Raw genomic sequence first — 5,384 nt, 5'->3', positions numbered from 1 at the left:
AGTGTGTATGCTCTGTGGAGGAAAGGTGGGATAGAAGTATAAGAAGGAATAAAGTATGGAAACTAGCCTCTAAGTGAATAAACAGTATATTTTTAACTTACTCTCCTAATAATTTGTATATAAATGATAAAAGTGGTATATAAATTTTGTTAAATAAAAAAAGAGGAAATGTTCAGACTTTCAAACAGTATGTTATGCCTGAGCCTTCATTGCTGAAACTCCCAACAGCATTTTCATGCTCACAAACACCTGATGAAGGAACCATTGTGACATAACCCATTCAAGCAGAGTCGAGGGGCAACAGGCTGTCAACAGTGGCAGTAGTTGGGGGCTCCCATCTATTCAAAAGCTGCAGAAAGTCTTTTCCTACTGCCTGAGGAATTACTCCCTTCTTTAACGTTCATAATTGCTGGATCGTTTTAACAGGACTGGAGCTAACATTTGCTTGGATTTGGCACCATTGCTAGGGAACTGCCTGCTGCGTCCTCCGCTTTGAAGTCACCCTGGACTTTGGGCCTCCAGCACCTTCTTCAGCATGTCCAACCCATCTAAGAGGCGTATGATACTGGTGTTCCACTGGGTTAGGAAGAAGCCCCGGACAGAGAAGCCGTGCTCCACCATCTCGGCCAGACCTTCTGCCTCTGCGCCGGCTTGCAACACTCCTCACATTTCACCCTACTTCACGAGGAGCAAGACACAACCTGCTCCGCTCAGGAGGTCCAGCAGACGCAAGGTGCTGTGATTGCCGAATCTCACCGACCCCAAGTTTTTAAGATCTGTCATTGGCAGCGTTGGCCGGAAGAGAGCCCGCAGGCGTGGCAAGCAAAAGAAGACTCCAGTGGGAACAGGAAAAGGGGTGAGGGCTAGGCTAGAGGCAAGAAGGCTCCAAAGCTATTTGCGGGGTGGGATGGCTTTGGAAGATGCCTTCTCACAATCTCTACCCTTGAACCACGTAAGGACATAAGAAGTGCCTGCTGGATGAGGCCACATTGGCCTGTCTAGTCCAGCATCCTGTTCTCACAGTGGCCAACCAGAGGCCTGTGGAAACAAGAGCATTCTGTATTCCCTTCCTGCATCTTCCAGCAACTACTATTCACAAACATTACTGCCACTGACTGTGGAGGTAGAGCATAGCCATCGTGCCTAGTGGCCATGGATAGCCTTTCCTGCATAAAACCATCCAAGTTGGTGGCCGTCACAGCTTTCTGTGGGATTGAGCTTCCAGAGGGGTAGCTGAGCATGCCTGCTGCAGGAAAAACAGGCATTAAAAGCACATTTCTCCCAAAGAATCCTGGGAATTGCAGTTTGTAAAGGGTGCTACAAATAATAATAATAATAATCAAGCAGTATTTAAATTCTATGGAATAAATAAAAATCATATGAGTGCCCAACTATTAAAGGCACAGGGCTCCATCCCCTGAAGCCAAGATGGCCTTCTGCACATGCCCAGAGGCTGCCTGTTCTTCTCACTCTTGCCCAGGCCATATATTAGCAGCTGTTTGGAGGCCAATAGGAACTGCTGAATGCCTTTATGAGCAGCTGCCTGGGGGACTTCTGGGTTGGTGCCTCCGGCAATGGCGGAGTTCCTCTGATCGGGAGGAACTTGCCCCGTGGGAATTTGGGTCTGTACCGCTGCGGCGAAGGCGGAGACCCGTAAAAATCACAGGTGGGAGAAGCCTGTGAACATGGGATTCGGCGGGCACCTTTTGTGCCTCCCCTACTCGTGGGGAAACCCGGTTTCGGGGATCCGGAGCGACGTGGGGTGAGCGGCGCGGTGCTTCAAATCGTCTGCTTCTTCCACGGAGTGAAGCCGCATAGCTGTTGCCAGAGAGCATTGACTTTTTCCTGTGGACAATTTGACTCCAAAGTAATTACCCGTGAGTAGAGCTGAGATGGGAGAATAGGATTTTAAAAGTTTAATTTGGCATCAAAACGGGGGAGGTTCAAAACAGGAAGTCCGCCTTCCCTACTTGTAAACAGACTGAGGCAAGGAAGCTGTAGGCTGAAGTCTTGGAAAGCCTTTTGTAAAAGCCTAAATTTCCATCGGTAAAGAGCACAAAACCCCCCTTGAAGGCAGGAGAAGAGGGGGGGGGGAGTTGTGGACTAAGTATGCCTGCAGGAGAGAGTGAAGGGAGATAAAATAAAGCTGCTCTGACCCTGGAAACGGGCTGCTAGTGGACTGACGTTTTGGAATGTTCATTGACAGCACTTAGAACGTTCCTTGACAGCTAGCAAAGGAAGAGAAATACACTGTTTCTATTGTCTCCGGCTGCTTCTAAAAAGGAGTAAAAAGTAACTGAAATCTGAAATTAACTTTGGACTGTATGAGTTGTGTTTAAAGGGGATATTGTTTCCCTCTAGTGGAAATCTCTGAAATTGGTTACTTTATAAGAGCTGGGATCAGGGGATTTCCAGCTGCAAGATAAGAACTGCGAGACTCTGAGATTGACCTTAAATTTCTCAAGTGTTATGGTAAATGGAAAGGAAAAAAACAGGTGAAATGTCGACAGAAGAGGCCTTAGTGGTCACTTTAGTGAAAATAAACGATTCGTTGGAACAGCTTCACAGGAAAATAGACAATCTGGGACAAAAGGTGAACACCAACATAGAAACCATTCAGAGATCGATACAACTGGAGTGTGAGAGAGCCCCATCCATTCAAAGGCAATTTGATGTGACATCTATTATGATGGAACTTAAAGGAAAACAGAAGAATTTGAGGACAAGAGCCCTACCTGAATGGGGAAAGGAAAGTCTGACAGAGCTTCAGGAGGAGACTGGACTAACATCAGTTGAGAAAGAGAGGTTTTTGGGGGCCAGTATGACCGCCAAAAATGTGAATCTATTTAAGGACGTTGGATTGAAGAGAAGAGGGATTGGGAAATATGGATAAATCTGAAGTTGCTATTGTTGGGCCGAGTCGTTGTGGTGGGGATGAGGGTTGCTGTGATGCCGGGGATGTTGCTTTTGTTTCAAATAGTGCAAGTTCTGGATGGGATGGATTGTATCAGGAGGTGGCAGAGGGATGTTTTTGGAGTTGTTTGGCAGGGCAGGAAGCCTCGAGTAAAACTTAAGATATTGACGGATGCTAAAGAAGGAGGTGGACCTGCCCTGCCAGACCCCTAAACTTTGTTGTGAATCATCTGCTCTTTGCTGGCTGAGAGAATGGTTGTCTCCTGGAAGCACAGAAGTGTTGGATAATGGCAGATGAAGTTGATGGACTAGATAGAACTGGCGGAAAAGACTGGCAAGATCCGAGACCAGGGAGAAGAGTCGGTGGAAGAAGACTGGGAAAAGTTTAAAGATTATTTATAGAAATATTGTAAAATTAATGAATGTTAGAAGAACGTTGGAATGAAGTTATATGGCTTCAGTAGAAATGTTATAAGGAATTAAGTATAAATAGATTAATTGAGCTTTAAAGGGAAAAATATGGTTAGAATGTGTTAAGACAATTATAGGATACAAAACAGAGGAAGATGGAAAGGAATTGCTGAAACAATCAATAGAAGTGAAATACAAAAAGGGAGGTGTGAGGAGGTCGAGGAAATAAGGGAAAGAAAGATAAGATGTTGAAATTGAAATTTTAAATGGTTTTTGTTTTGTTTTGTTTGTTTCTTTTATTATGTTTCTTTTTTATTATGTATTGTATTGTATTGTATTATATTGTATTGTATGCTTTTTTCTTTTTTGGCTTTTTTGTAGTGTTGTATTTAATTTGTTGGAAATTTAATAAATATTATTTTAAAAAAAATAAAAAATGAGCAGCTGCCTGGAGCAGGCTTAGCACGGCTGCACTCCAGCCAGAGCCCATTCCAGACCTCCAGCTGGAAGCTGTGCAACAGCACCTAAAGGTCTGCACTGGAGGCAGTCTGCATTCAGCAGAAGTGCTCGATCTGTTGCAAAGTCATGCAGGGCAACCAAGGAAGCTGCAGCCCAGCTGTTGCAAGGCTTGTCAAAAGTGGGGAGCAGGAGCCAAGGCTTCTGTGGGCAGGGCTGCAGAGGGGTCAGAGAGAACTGGAAGCCCCACGCTGACCCCAGGAAAGGGGATAATAAGCTGTTACATACAAATCCTTGTGAGGCATTTTCTTGTCTGTGGCATGGTGTTCCTCTTATTTACCTATTCCCTGGGCCGGAATAGGTAAATAAGAGAAACTCTGGGCATGCACAGGATGTGTAGCTCTGCACCTGGTGCCTAGGACTAGATGGTGAGTCTTTGAAGGGACCCTACTAGATAGGCTTGCCATATTTCAAAAAGTGAAAATCCGCACACAAGTTTTTGAGCTATTTTAAAGAAAATTCACCATAACCTACACTTCCTACATGGGTTGCCATATGTCTGGATTTTCCCAGACATTTCAGTGATTTTCACCTGGACACTGTTTCCGATGGGTAAATCCTAGCTGCGTCCAGGAAATTCCTATGCCTAAGCCCTGACACTTTTTTAAAAAAATACAAAAAAGAAATTAGTCACTGCTTCAATTGCTTTTTTTTTTTTCCATAGAAAGTGCAGAGCATAGCTTCTCCTGGAATCCACGGTCTCGGACCTGGAAGGCATCCCCACCCAATTCCTCAAGAGTGAAGAACCACTGAAGTGTTTCTGTCGTGAGAGAGAGGTTCTCTTCGCATGCTCAGATAACCTCTTTTTAGATGACTTCTGCCCCTATTCCTGCACTGGAAGGCTCTGGGGAGAAAACCAGTTCCCGCAGAGGGCAGAGCCGTGGCTGTAGTTAGGTCAGCAGGTCAGATGCAGAAGGCGACCTGGGTGGTGGTATCTTGATCGGGTTCAGGCTCAGCCCCCGCCCCCCCGGCTCCGCTGGTTAATTAGTTGCCCTCTGTGCTGGGCTTAGCATCCTCTCAGTGCAACCAATTACTGCTGGGATAATTAAATTTAATGCAGCAGTTTGTTATCTAAATGTCTCTAATTGCATCTAAGTGGCAAAGAAATGGGTTTTGGTGCAGCCGCTGCCTGGAGAACTGAGTCCGTAAACCCACTCCCCAAAACACACACACTAACTCTTTGGAGAAGTACCCTCACTGGACTCTTAGGTGGGAGGCTGGTTCAGGCTAGGGCTGCTGGGGGCAGGGAATGGTTTGGATGTGGGTGCCACAAAGCAGTGGGGTGAAGGGTAACATTATTATTAATTGATTAATTGGCTTTATATTCCACCATGTTCCCCCAAGAAGCTTGAGATTGTGTCCCACTGTTGTAAACAAAAAATGCCCTTTTCCCTTATGGGGTATCCAAGAGCCCATATAGAGTCCTTACATAGGTTCCCTATTGGTAGGAGAAAATAACAGAGGCCAACCAGAGAATAGTGAGAAGCAAAGCAGCTAGTAAGCCTGGTCTTTATTGATCTGTTGCAACAAGGTCCTCACTCACC

The 5,384-nt window shown here is 45.4% G+C and overlaps 1 long non-coding RNA gene across 1 annotated transcript; it reads left to right on the top strand.

Annotated features, from left to right (window-relative positions):
* The first annotated feature begins 364 nt into the window (after window positions 1–364).
* Window positions 365–4,910, top strand: LOC309523525. The gene is made up of 2 exons (XR_014215439.1): window positions 365–856; window positions 4,505–4,910. It is a non-coding gene; the product is annotated as an uncharacterized lncRNA (long non-coding RNA).
* The last annotated feature ends 474 nt before the right edge of the window (window positions 4,911–5,384 follow it).

This window comes from Podarcis vaucheri (genome assembly GCF_965113315.1).
Source record: "Podarcis vaucheri genome assembly, chromosome: Z".
In the NCBI taxonomy this organism is placed as follows: Eukaryota; Metazoa; Chordata; class Lepidosauria; order Squamata; family Lacertidae; genus Podarcis; species Podarcis vaucheri.
This window is presented reverse-complemented; position numbering and strand designations above follow the sequence as displayed.